At 39.9% G+C, this 14738-nt stretch overlaps 1 protein-coding gene and 1 non-coding gene across 8 annotated transcripts in view; one reads left to right on the forward strand and one right to left on the reverse strand.

The window, feature by feature from the left end:
* The window catches only part of m1ap (meiosis 1 associated protein), a 43594-nt gene that overhangs the window by 18482 nt on the left and 10374 nt on the right, over positions 1-14738 (forward strand). The window lies entirely within an intron of this gene.
* Positions 1646-1717, reverse strand: trnaa-ugc (transfer RNA alanine (anticodon UGC)). Its single transcript has one exon. It is a non-coding gene; the product is annotated as a tRNA-Ala (tRNA).

The following is a 14738-nucleotide window of genomic DNA, read 5'->3' on the forward strand; positions in this document are numbered from 1 at the left end:
CGTGGCGACTGTGTTGCTAAGCCTTGTGTGTCCACAGAAGCAGTGAAGTGGGGGTGTGTAGGGATTGGTTTGGAAATGGCCAAAGTGACTTCGAGACAGCCCTTACGCACCTAACGACTTAGCAGGTATGTGCCTCAAAGTGTTGAGAGTGGACACTGGGATTGGGCTGTTGTCTTGACCACCTGTGGATTTCACACCATGTCACAAGATGTGGAGAGGCTTGGGATTGAACATGCAAAGCATGTACTCTACCACTGAGGGGCCATCCACATGGAAACGCTTTTGTGTGTAAACGCACATGTTTTGCATCATTTTGGCCAATCGTCCACATGGATCCTGTAAGTGGAGTGCCTGTAAACACACTTTTTTGAAACCTGGTCTCAGGGTGGAAAAATCCGAAAACGATGCCCTTCTGTTCTCATGTGAACAGCGAATCCACATACTTTGCGTATCGATGATGCCATTGTCCCACCCCTCGACCTCTGGCCTTCGACCTCTTAACCCTGTGATGTCTCATAACAACAACAATAACAATGCCAAACTAGCCATTTTCGTCGTCTTCCTGTTGTGTTGGGTTTCTCCCTCTACTGTCTGTTTTTATACAGTGCACAAGCTTTATACGCAAGTAGATTTTGAGAGGAACCCAAAACAGTTGTTCTGTCCCTTAGTGGTGGGGTTAAAACAAGTTCTGAATAACAATGTGTTGACATCTAACTTTCCCTCAAACTCCACATTACATTTTTTAAGCTGGAGTTTACCTCTCCTGTAGCAGTAATTTCTGTCTTTGTTCCCTGTCTCACCACTGACTGTGTTCTCACCTTCAAAAGTAGCTGCTCTAAACTAGTATGTACAACTTATAGTATGCATCATATGTAATGTACATGTATGTCATCAATACATGTGACTGATAAACATACAAACATTTTGGGTGTCATTACTGTATGTATACTCTGTCAGTGGTATTTTACTTAGTATTTGTAGGCAAATGTATGTGGTTGTGCATTTGTATATTTTTAACCCCTTTCTCTTTTGAATTTGCCTATGAAAATCCACGTGATGCATGCTTCTCAAAACTCACTGTAAATCCCTTTCAACAGCTGCCAAAATCTGTTTCCTCGTCATCATTTTTTGACAGATATTCATTCAAACAGTTATAGTCGTTTTTCACATCCCTTCCCAGCTTTGTCAAAGCGTTTATTTCATTCAAATGCCTAGTTTGCAAAGGCTGCTCAAAGTGATAACGTAGTCATCCCATCCACACATATTCTCTCCCAAAATCCAGGTTTTAGTGACTGTCGTTATCCTATTCAAATACCTTCCACACAGACTGCTTGTGGAGGTTGTATTATCCCGTCATTGATCTAGCCTACAGCCATCCACCCATCTGCTTCACATCAATAACCTCCTTTATTGCTTCTCCAGTTTAGCTCTGAGCTCTGAGGTAAACATTATTCCTCATACACAAGCATACCAACACAAACACACCCAGGCTCCTCAGACAGTGTACTCCTCGCAGAGGTTCACTGCTTTGTGCTTTTGGCAGTGAACCACAATGGGAACCATATCTTGCCATGCATGAAAAGAGCAAATTATCATCTTCCTCATAAAAATAGATGCTAAAGAAGTTTGATTTTATAACTAAAGGTGGAGATGCTGGGGATTGAACCCAGGACCTCATACATGCAAAGCATGCGCTCTACCACTGAGCTACATCCCCTCTGTCACTGTTTTCATATCAAGTTTATTCTGACAGATGGCTGTCTCACCTCTGTGATAAAGAGCTGAAGAGGCTGAAATAGAAAATCTTTGAATTGTGAAAACTACCGTACAGCATTATAGAAATGTCCTTCCAAAATGTTTTACATTTCATCCGATTTCTCATAATTGAAAAAAATAAGTGATCATTTTTATCATTTACATGTGGTTTCCAAAGTTACCAGGAATGTAAAATGAACGTGAGTATGTTACTATACTCCCACCTGTGTGTACCTTACTTTTGAGAACGCTTAATTGAATTCAATTCAACTAAGTCAACAACTAATATATGCTCTTAAAATGTTACCATTGTAGCTAAAATGTATTTAAAGATGGTTGTTAATTGATTCAGCTGACACAGTTGGACCCCTTACATGTGACACATTATCACTTTAGTCATCATTAGCTTCGAGTATTTGTGTTGGATTAAATTTGCAAATTGAGGAATTCATTTTATGTTCTCCAGTGTTCTTGTTAAGAGTGCAGAATTCCAAATGAATATAAATAATAACAAAGATATACTGAATTGCCTTGAAATGAATAAACACATTTTTTGTCATTCTAATAGGATTTAATAAGAATTAAGGGGATACCATGCAAATGTTAACTCTGCATCAGTGTAACTTTTGATATTATTTTAATATAATTACAAGAGTAGGGCTAATTATTCTAATTTTACAAAAGAAAGTCACCTTGAGAATTTTCCGCTATATCAATAGTGTTGAATGGTGAGAAAAATAAATTAGTCAATGCTACAGTTGCTCAAAAATACTGTCAGTCCACATTGTAAAGTGCTAATGAGAATGAAAGGTGTATGTGTTTGATTGGTGATGTAACATTTTTACTAAAATTAAAGCGATTGTTCCTGAAATCAAATGAAAAAGAGCTAATCTCGAGTGCTATTCTGTGGTTTGCCTGAGATATTTCAGCTAAAGGTGGAAGCCGTCTAAAAGCAGACTCATATCTTGGACAAATAGCTCTTTCAAACTGACACCCCATCAGCGATTCTTGGATCAGACTCTCAATAGAAAAGGATTATAGCCCATTATATCTCCCCTAATCCTCTCCCTCTGCTTGCAGTGTCTCTCTCTCCTCCTTTTCTTCTCCTTCCCTGTCTCTCCTCTCAAACTGTCCACAGTGCTATCTCCACTGTTTTCCCCTGCAAATTTGTCTTTTCTCTCCCTGTCTGTTGGTCCAGTTTGTGCGAGAGATAAGTAGCTTTTACAAGGGACAGATGACAGTTGATGTGGTTAAGCCTCAAAGAATAAAAAGCATGTGTGTTTGTTTGTGTGTGTGTGTGTGTGTGTGTGTGTGTGTGTTTGCGTGCGTGCGCCTGTTTATGTAATTGAGCCTGCATTTGTGTTTGTGTCCTTGCTTATTTATTTCTTTGCAATTTTACGCTCTTGTGCATGTCCTATCTGTTTCAGTACAAACATATCTGTAAATCAGCCGGTATGTCTATTCGCACCTTTTCACTCTTTGTGTGTGTGTGTGGGGGGGGGGGGGCCTTAACAACGTAATCTTCCTGTATAATTTTTGCTTTTCTTTTAATCATACTCTGTTTCACAGGATCTGCCTTGCTCCATCAAAGCGTAAAAGAGAGATGAGAGGACTTTTTTCTTTTTCCTTCTCTTCTCTCTTCAGATACTTAATTACTTGCTCCTCCTCCACCACCTCCCCATTTCTTTTCTCCCATGTCTCCTTTTCTCCTTCTCTGGCATGTTTTTGGCTCCAACTGTCTCTTCTTCCTCGTACATTGCAAATCTGCTATGCAGCATTCCATTTCTTCTCAGCTTTTATCTTGTTCTCACTTTATCTCTCTTGTATTATCATAAAAGTATGATGTATAACCTAGATTAGTTGTGCTCATTACCTTCACCACTGATTTATGTTGGGGTTAGTTTACTTAGATTTAAAGCCCATTCACTAAAAAGCTACTGTCATCTAACCAAATCTTTGAAAAATTTACCTTCGGCATAAAATGAAGTCATTTTTAGCAGCCTAAAACTAGCTCCGTTGAGTTTGATCAGCAGTTAATGTTACAAAAGTGCATGCAGGAAACATGATGAAACAATACATACACTGATGGGAGCCTGTTTCCTGTCAGACTATGCACTCTACGTCAGGTCACAATTAAATACATACATTTTGCCAAGATTGTGGGTGTTTTGTGTTGTGTAATCATATTAACTGTTACACTGCCTGCAGTGCTGTGCTTTTTATATCTTTGCGACTGCCACCTTGAATACGTAATGCTCCTTTTGTTTAGAAGTGTTTTCCTTCTCCTTATTTGCCTCCTTCTGAACACTTAAGCCATTTCCACACCCCACACAGTTGCACTTGGATCAGCATACATCCCACAAATCCATTTTGCGTCGCAGGAATAATGACTCTGAAAATGTGTGTCCCTCGAGAGGAGGATTATAATCCACTGGCCCACAGCCAAGAATTATAGCAGTGGTAAACCAAGTTGTCATCCTGAATGCTCACAATGAGCCATATTTCTTGTGTTACATTACAATAATAATGTGAAACTTCATTGATCCCTAGAGTGACTTCTCCCCAAGCAGAGTTAAGACCTACAGAGCAGAAGCCCTGGAGCTTTTTTGAAAAAAAAGGCTTTGGCAGAGTGAGTGTTTGTGGGTGTATTAACTGTGGTCATCTGGACAGTGTCTGAAACATGTCCTCAATGAGACCAAATCCTTGATCTGTTCAGCCTTTAAAAAAACCAAAAAGATTCATTGTCATATACTGGGCTCTGTGTATGACATATCTACTCTAACTTAACATCAACACTAACTGTAACGTTGAAAATAATCCCCACCATAAAATGTTGATTTGTACTTTGAATTTTGTGTATATTGAAAACAGTATTCAGGCGCCCTGTGAACATTGCAACCTGTTTTGTTGCATACAATCTCTTGTTTGTTCGCTCTCCTGCTCATGCTGGCTTCTTAACAGGAGCCTTCCTGATACACTTTCACTGTCAGGGATCCACAATCCTCCCTCTGCGTTTAAGATACAGCCATTAAAGCTGGACAAATCAAAAGGTTCATCTGACATTCTTGAATGAATGAATGAATGAAGACTGTTTAGTGGAAAATCAACATTGTCTGGTTTAATTTCATTGTAGCAGTTTACAGAAATTCCTTTCTGTTTTTTCAGTATCGCCTTTCATTGTATCTGAAGTTTAACCAATATTTAGATTCGTCATGATAAATTATCTAGTGTGTTACACTTAAAGTAATAAGAGGATATTATTAATGGTATTTGTGACTCAGTACATCAGTCTTTTGCAGTCAACTCCTGTTGGATGTTAATAAACACCATTCCTACATTTTTGTGTAATTGGTTCTGTGTAAAAATTACTTTCCATCTGCCAGACTTTTCCTTCTTAGCTACTATTACCACCACACACCTGCAGTCATTCAACCTAGGGTTGCCCCCTCCCTCAGTCTCTTTCTCTCTTTCTCTTTCATTCAGTTAATTTTTCCATCACAGTCAGCTAATTCACTTTAATGTGTGCTCTGTGAAAGTGCAGAGGGGTGCTCTGGAGGAAACCCCACCCAGATCTGCTGACATGCTCACACACACCCAACTGCAGCTACTGCACAATGTTTGCACAGACAGGAAGCACATAAGGAAGCACACTCATAAATTACCCATAAATTCAATAGTAAGAATGCAACAGAGATAAAGACAAAATTTGTTTTGTTCTGTTTATGCCAGCTCTTTATTCATATACATGTAAATATGGTTTAACATGAATGATAATGAAGATGTATGGATTTCAGGAGGGCTTGTTTTTCATCTTTCACCACACACACACACGGTGCCAAGGTCAGGCTGTTCACACCTCTGTGTGACGTTAGCAGAGCAGCAGGTGGTCGTACAGATGGAGACTGGCATCACTCTTCACACCAGGATATGGAACCTATTAGTCCCACACACAGAGAGGTGGCTGGTTGCTCCGCATCATGCACATACACAATCTTGTTGATATAACCCCTCCTAAAATCAAATTTGTCTGTCAGAATATCTTCATATAAAGCTTTTTTTTTACTGTTAAACCATTTTCAGCCCAACTTTTTAAAAGATTACAACAAAGCAAATACCTCAAATCTACAGTGCATACTGGCATAAAAATTCATAATGGAAAACTTGGACAGTACAAGTTGATGCTTTAATGTAACTGGGTTGGGTTTTCTTGTGGTTGCAGTTTGCAGATACATATTTGCAGAGAGATGTTTCACTCATCCCTCTATGTTGCTTTCTTTCTTTCTTTGTGGTTCAGAACAACAGATGGTTGGATGAAGGAAGCGCAAGAAAGTGAACAGAGAAAGAAGTATAGGGAAAATAAGGGAAGGGCTCATCAGAGTGGTTCACAGCTGTTAAACAACCACAGAGTGATGTTCTTTCTTTTCTCCACTCTCTGACTACCTGCATCTGTCTTGCCACTGTGTTGTTTGGTCAATCATATCCAACTGCTGTCTTCATCGCTTCACTCTACACTGAGAAAGGATTGGAGGTTGAAGAGTGTATTAAGCCCCTTTCAGACATGCAACCCTTTACAATTATCAAATGGCAATTTAACACGTTGGTCTGATGTGTGAATGAACACCGGAGTACTTTACGTTTCGTTAAATTCATGACACAAAAAGAACATTTTGTATCTTTTTCAACATGTCAGAAGTCTGAATTGCATGTAGTCACATTAACGTTCTACAAGGCAAAGTTATGTCGTGTAAGAACTGGGCTTGCAAAGTGATACAGAGATCAATGAGTTCTCAAACATGTTGGCATCTAAACTTAGTATAGCATCTTAGCATGCTAACATTTGCTAATGGAAATTAACCTGACACACCAGATGTTTTGTTACCAGGAACCATCTGGAGAGATGCTGGAAACTGTTTGGAAAAGTGCAGGCAAGAAAATACTTGGCAGGCGATTGGACGAACCATCTGTCTCACACCTTGTATCACAGGCTAAATTAAACCAATAAGATCAACAGTAGGAGAGCATTATCAGACTCTTACCGAAGCTGGTTAGAATTGGAGTAAAAACATGCTAAGTTCCTGAGGTGCCACCATTGTTTCATCATTTCAAATGTGGCTTTTCTCACTAGTTGACTCTAGTAGCTGCCGTCTCTAGCTGCCAGTCGTTCCTGACAGGGAGCTGCTGTGTGTTCAGCCACAAGCACATAGGTCTAAGCCAGGCAAGATGACTTTGTAACATCACATGATCAAATGATTTCGCAAATCTGCAAGTCGCCTTGCACAGGAGATGAGAATGTGGACAGAGCAGCAATACGTTCATTCAGCGCTGTTGTTAGAACCCGTAAATCTAGTATCATGCAAGTACCTGAACTTCATCAAGTGCTTTATATGCTGAATCACACCACTGGTGATCAAAATGAACATAAATTGTCATTTCTTTGACTTACTGCAGAAGAAATGTACCTGCTATGATTGTCTTATCATCGCAAATTAAACTCTGAATTTCTCATTTCTGTTTCATTTCCCTAAGGTTAGTTTATGTATTAGCAAGCACCAAAATGAGTCTGCACTCCTGAATGGGGTATCTATGAAACATCAGTTAATCTTCCATGCAGCCTGTGCCTTCCAAATATCACTCTCAATCATCTGCTGTAATGACACACATTCTCTTCCTCCTCTCACCCTTTTCCCCATCAATTTACCGTCTCATAATTCCTCCCCTATTTTCATCCAGTTTCCTCTTGACTCTTTCTTTCCTCTCTAAGTAGCTGTCTCTGTCTCTCTTCCTGTCTTCATTATCTTCTCTATCTCAGCATATACAGATAGACTCTGTGTGTGTCTTTCTAATCTTGGCTTTCAAGCCACTTAACGAAAATAAGGCAATTTTTTTCCTTTCTCCTTTGAGAGGTTTGTTATTTGCTATCACCTCTTCAATCTCTCGACCCTGCTCTCATCTTCTCTCTGCAACCTTTTTTATGGGTCTCTTTCCTCCTTGCCTTCTTTCTTTGTTTGAACTCACAAACTCAGAGATTTTATGACACTGAACATCTCTTGGAAACTTTCTAAAGTACGTGGGAGTCACCATGGGAGTGAGCTTTCGTTGTTTCCTGGAGAGTGGACATTTTGGAGCTATGATTGCTTTAATCGATACAACCGGGATTAATCAAGGCCCTCATAAAAGTATACTACTTAAAAAATGTAGACTTCTGTAATTTCTCTTCAGCCTTCCTGTTTTCCTTTCCTTCTTTCAAACACTCTCCTCATGTGTCTTCATGCTGTCTGCAGGGCTCCACTCATCCTCTGCCCTCTTGTCTTTTTCAAGTGCCTCAAAGAAGTCTTCGAGCTGCCATCTTCTCTGAGTCTGTGTCCTTCTTTGCTGTCTAACCCTCGTCTATTTACAGATTCTGCTTGAAACCAGGCAGTTGATCTCTTGCCATCACTTTGCTTTTCTCTCTCTGCTGATCAGGCTCACTAAAAAATTATTTATTTACATAAACATGGTTGCAACTCATCTTCCCCAGGATTCGAGGTTTGTATAATTAGTTTTTTTGCCTGCAAGATATTTGAGCTAACCTCGCAGTCGCCACCAATTTGACACCATTTGACACCAATTAATCTGAAGGTAACTGGGGTTTCATCTGACTGGCCAGAGGGTGTGATTGCTCGGCGCATGTATCCAGCAATCTGAAATCTGACCAAAATGGTCATTTTGCAGTGAGGAAAATACAGTTTATCTGTCAGGTCTTATTTGTTTGATATAAGTTTGGTGACAGGACAGATCTGTGGTAGCCTACAGGAAATGTCTTATCAGAAGCACAATTAAAAGCAGGAGATTGAGATTGAAATTATTTTCTTCTGTCCAAGCATACCTTCATTTTGCATCCACTTACACTTGCATCAAAACAGCAAGGATTTGGTAACATACCAAATGAGTCCCCTCTTTTTGACCTTCTCTTTGGCACTTGTCACTATATCGCTGTTTCCCCCCTCGTCATCTTGTCCTTATCAAGTGTCCGTCTGCCTTTATTGTCTCCGTGAGCGCTTGGCTTCATCAGAAGTGACCGCAAGGCAATTAGGTCACAGAGCCGCTGGTGTGCTGAGTGCATGTGTTTCATCCCAGATGATCAATGTCCTATTTGTCACAGTCTCAAACTACATCAATGAGCTATTCATCATTAATGCCTACACAGACACACGCTGACAGAGTGCGACAAGGCAAGGACAGAGCGTGTGCTGTCAGTGTCGCTCTGTAAGTGAAATGTGGATGTCTGAGGAAAATTCCAGAGACAGACGTTCATCAATGTATCCTTCATGTTTGCCTACACTTTGTGAAGTTTATTTCAGGAGATGCATTTGGTTGATATTACAGTTTTGCCTCACATGCCGGAGTCAAGTAAGAACATTTGATGTGGATTACATCATGAAGCCAGGTGTTGAGTTGAAAGTGGTTTTCTTACAGGATGATACCTTTCAAGATGTAATCATAAGTTGAAAAGGGATTATGGACAACTTGTATTCACTGTTATTATTAAACTAGAATCTTTAAGGATGATCCTGGTTTATTTTAACAGGGGTTGTATTTTTGCAGCAAATGGTAGTTGCTGAGATTTGGGAGTTAATGAAAAAGGCTAACTTATTTTTGCTGATACAAGTTTAGTGCTCGTTCAAACACGCCTTCCAAAAGGGTGCAGACACAACACAGGCTAATGTTACATTGGTCGATGGCCATGAGGATGATGCACATTTCCTAATGCACGGAGTAAAAGGAACTATTACTGGGTCTAGGCCAGGGTGGGACAAACAGAGTTGAGGGTCAGGAAGAGAAATAGCACAATGACGTTCAATTAGAAGAAGAAACTGAGAGGTAAAACAACAGCAACAGAAAGCGAGACACGTAGGTGTCTTTCAGGAGTGGTACATGTATTATTATATTTACTAATATATATTTGCTATTTTCTAAAGCAAAGTAAAAAAATATTTAAGAGACAGAAACCAGCAGTTCCGAACTGACGCACTGATGCACTGATGTATTTGGGGCTTGGAAAGATGTCGGGGGGTTTGTCATTGTTGGGCTGTCGCTTCTTTACAGAAATCAGAGTTTTAAATTAAACACAATTTTGGTTCCAGAATGATCATTACTGATCGCATATATCTGTTTTACCCTCACAGTCAGATTTCAAATTCAAAGTGACGGCCCTATGCCACTGGCAAAATAACCCAACCCTCTCTTAAAAAGCTCATCAGTCATTTATCAAAACCGATGTCTCCAGGGAAATTAAAGCAAAACTGAAGTCATTGCTTTTTTATCTAAGCCACTTGTTTTTTAAGGTTATGGGTGTATGTGTGTTTGTATGTGTGAGTGTGTGTAAAAGTGAATCACAAATATGTTTGCCCTTTGAAAATGTTCTCCAACGAGCAACAATGCTAGAGGCACACGGCAGCTTTAAGGTGTCAACTTAAGCAAAAATTGGGTTGTTGGGTCTCAGGTTTACATAGAAATCACTCAACATGTAGAATCAAAATGAGTCATACGGACCTGAGACAAACTCTCGAATCATTACAGAGAAGAGCAATGCTACAGTAAGCAGGGCGAGGCGTTAGCATACACCCGCTGAAGGATGTGATTTTACAGTTCCTGTACTTAAAATGCCAACTGTCTTAACCGTTAGAACAGATGTGGTGACTTTGTGGTTAAAGAGCATGTAACTGAAAAGGCACCGGTTCTCCCCAATGGTTACAGCTCATCAGAGTGTGATGCAAATAGATGTTTGTGTGTTGTAAAGCAATAATTTAATCAAAAAAGCAGAATAAATTGTAAACCTTAGAAGTGAACGGTTATATGGAGAAGGTACTGATGTCTTTTTACACATCCAGCAGACACAGAGCAACATTAGCATGTTATGAGTTGTGTTTTGACCACCTGATGAATTGAGGTCCAATATTCACTAATTTTTTAGCTGGGTTTTGGTCTCCGCCAACTCCTGAGGAAAATAGCTGGCTAAAATACTCATCTATGTACAATAGCCTGTCTCTATTTGTTTCTGTGAGTTATTTGGTGCTGGGCAGGTGGTACAGTCGTGTGATATTTCTCCACAATTATCACAAAGAAACCTTTACACATATTTGACCACTTGTTATTATGAAAGTATTGTGAAAGTGAATATGATGTAATGGTCGATGACCATTTTAAAATTTTAAGCTTTTACATTCAGCCACGCGTTACAACACCACTGTTGTTTGAATCATCTGCCACCTCAGGTGGTTTCCTGTTTGTGCACTAGCTAACGTTAGTAACTGTAGCTTATGTAGCCTAAGTTAGCTAGCAAACTTTAATGTTGCTAGTGCTAGCTAGCTAACATTAGAATGGTACAGTATACTGGCCGCATACTGTTGAACTCAGTCATTCTTGCTGGGGTTTTTCTACAAAGTGGAAACAACCAAGACTGTTGATCACCGACAAAACACAGATACCTCGTGATTCCAATGGCATTAGACTATTGGCTCATAAACCTTGACAGAATCTTACACAGAGATAAACAAAACAATCATTTAGGACCTGACTAACATTTAAAATTATTGATCTACACTCATGATAATGCTTCTGATAAGTTATACTTTTTAAACTTATTAAGTCTGTAAGTTCAATAGATTTATGTTTTTTTTTAAATACCTGTCTGCGTAAAAATGTTATCAGTAAAGTAAAATAAACATTAAACAAGCCATTTGTGCATTTTAGACCGTAGGAGTTGCTAACAAATATCAAACTGTCTCTGAAACTGAACTATTATCAAAATCACACTCTTTGAAATGTTTGGTATTACAGTGTTTACACAGAATGTGCTCTCTAATGATAGACTTTAACTGAAAGCCAAACAAAGTCTTTTTTTTTTTTACATTCAGCATCTGAAATGTTGATTCAGGGGTGTGTTGTGTATCATGGCAGTAGCTCTACAGCTGTTGACCATAAGCAGGCTTGTGCATCTAAATTTACAACAGACTAACACCCTACACAAACACACACACGCGCACATGCACACTTAATGAGATTCCACAACCACCCTGTATCTTAACCTCAGCATGTGTGTCAGACTTTATCTTCTCACGTCCACACACACACACACACACACACACACACACACACACACACACAGGACATGCTAATGAGATGCAGGTGCACAATTAGCCTTGTAGGTCAGAGGGACGGGTCACTGTCTGGCTACAGACCAGCAGAACGAGGGACGGTTAAAGCAGAGGCATGGAGACAGTGCTGGAAGAGAGATGAATGATAACACACGATTAATTATTTTAATCTTCCGTACCTACAACAAACACACTTAATGAACTCAGCAGAGATTAAGAAGCAGAGGCATTTGAAGAAGGATTTCGCAGTGTAAACACATTCTTCATGAGGTCAGATAAGCCTGCTGAGGAGACACAGCCAGCATCGCTTCACTCTGACTCTTTGCTGTCTCACTGCTGAACACACACGTCGAGGTTAACTGCTCTCACCTAATATCCTCAGTCAGTAATGTATTACTTTGTAGAAACCACTATGACACACATACATACACACACACAGAAGATGAACTGTCTTGACTTATTTATGCTGCTGTGAGAAGAAATCCACCTTGTTTTCCCTCCTTATCTCCCCCTCTCTCTCTCACACACACACAAACACACACAGATACACAATTCATGGTCTAATTACAAGCATTTCCGATGGTGTGGTCCATCATCCCTCACCCAACATAACCATCCATCTCTCCCGTATCTTATCTTTCCCTGTCCTCTCTCCCCCCTTCCTGCTGCTCTCGCTCTTTGTGTAATTTATACTGTCTTCCCTTCTTGTCTTCTTGCACCCACTTTCTCTCTCTCTCTGTTTCCTACTCTTTCCATTTCCACTCCCCAGACAGACATTATCTGAGGGAATAGCAATTGATTTTCTGCAACCCGTTTTCCTCCATCCCTGTACATCTCTCTGCATTACCCTTACCATAAAGTTGAGCATCCCTGCTCTCTCTCCCCAATCCTCCTCTAGATATACATGTCTTCATAAGGTCTCTCACCTTAGCTTTTACTTCTCTGTCTCTCTCTCTTTGTAACCTTTACACATTTTCTCTGCAGCCTCTCTGTCTTCGCTCAGCCGATACACAGCAGGATGCAGGGTTTTTTTAACAGCTCATCCCAAAGTATCACAGAACTCCCACCAGGTCTTTAATCCATATTAGGAGCAGGAGCAATGTGGCATGCGTCAGAATTTTAAGCTTGACTTTAAAGCGTGGCTTTTTGACACATAAAAGGAGAACTTGTTAACCAAAAGTGTCATTAGTGCGAGCTTTGTTAGCTTCTCTGTCTCTCTCTTCCTTCATGCCTCTTGCCTTCACTCAGCAGGGATCTGACTACAAAATGTTCATCAGCAGAAAACTCAGCAAACACAATTCTCCCCTTCAGATAACGTACTTATTTCTGGATGAAGCACTTTTGGAAACTTTGGCCAAAAAAAAACAGAAATAGCTTCTGTACTGCAGCTGCCTCTGACAGATGAAAGAAGCAATGACATATCTTATTCAAGGAATTTCTCATTTTCTCCCTAAAAGTTCCTGGCAGAGAAAGTTTAAAAACGTTGTCGACTCTTCATCCATCTTCTCTGCTCTTTCTTATCCCCCCTTTCTGTGAACCTCTCCTCCATCTGTACCCTGCAGTATCTCCTGATCCACTGCTATCCCTTTAGTCCCATTAGTTATCTCCTGATGGGTCATTAACTATTAAACACCAGATAGAGGGAATAGGAGAAGAGGAGCGTTCGTTAAGGGTTGTGCCTAGTTGGCGATAATAAATGGACATTGGGGGTTGACAACAGAGAGAGTAGAGGGTGGGGCAGGTCCACAGGGTCTCTTTCTCTTCAATTTAATAATAAGTGGAAGCAAAGAGAGGAGAGCAGTGCAGCTGCTTTATGGCCTCTGGGATGAGGCGTCACTCTAAGTACAGAAAATGAGAGACAAGAGACAGAGATTTGCATGAGCGTCTCTAAAATAACTAGACAGCCTGCTTTTTCTCTGTGTCATCTGTCCTCTTTTAAAAGATAAATAAATAAAAAAAATAGTCTGTTAATGTCCAAATCTTCAGCTTTACTTCTTCCAGTGCCAGGCGTTCTCATCCAGTAAAGCTTAAGAAGGTTTAATCCAGAGAAACTCAGATGATAGAGTCAGTGCCTGAGGCAAAACTGTAAATTGAATTTATTGAATTTTGCCTCCATCTAGTGGTCATAGAATAAATTGTTGCTTTTCCCCAGGTGTATACTAATGCAGCTGATGTCTGTGTAAAACGTGGTTTGGAAAAGGGCATGGTTGAAAAATTAGTGTCAGGTCTCTGTCAGCAGAGTTTACCTCCAATCCAGACCCTTATTTAAATCTAATTTCAAACCTCTATTAAAGACCCGGTGAATCAACTGAGGGAGACTTTCAGTGAAACCAAGCATGAACAAAGACAAAGCAAAATCAACCAGTTAAAATGAAAAAACAAACCACAAACTTTAATAAGTAAAACAGTTAGAGGCATGTCGCAAGACATGATTACATGAGAGCTGATATAACATTCCTCTTCCTACAGAAACAAAGGACAGCTGGACTTATTTTTGATTAGAAAAAAAGTCAATGTTTTGTTGTAGATTCCTGATTGAAGGGCGGCTGTAGCTCAGGAGGTAGAACGGGTCGCATATTCGGTTCGAATCCCGGCTCTCCAAAGTGTCCTTGAGCAAGATACTGAATCCCAAATTCCTGATGAGCAGTTGGCGCCTTGCATGGCAGCCTCCGCCATCAGTGTATGAATGAATGGGTGAATGATAGAGCTTTGACTCCGAACTTCGTCATTCGAATATTTACAAAAATAAAGATATTCGAACAAATATTAGGCAGTCCTTAATATACGAACCTGTTATGGGCATTATTTTTTGTAAATGTGTTTGCTTGTAAACGTTGTTTTCAATTC

Source organism: Sparus aurata, chromosome 10 (genome assembly GCF_900880675.1).
Source record: "Sparus aurata chromosome 10, fSpaAur1.1, whole genome shotgun sequence".
Taxonomy (NCBI): Eukaryota; Metazoa; Chordata; class Actinopteri; order Spariformes; family Sparidae; genus Sparus; species Sparus aurata.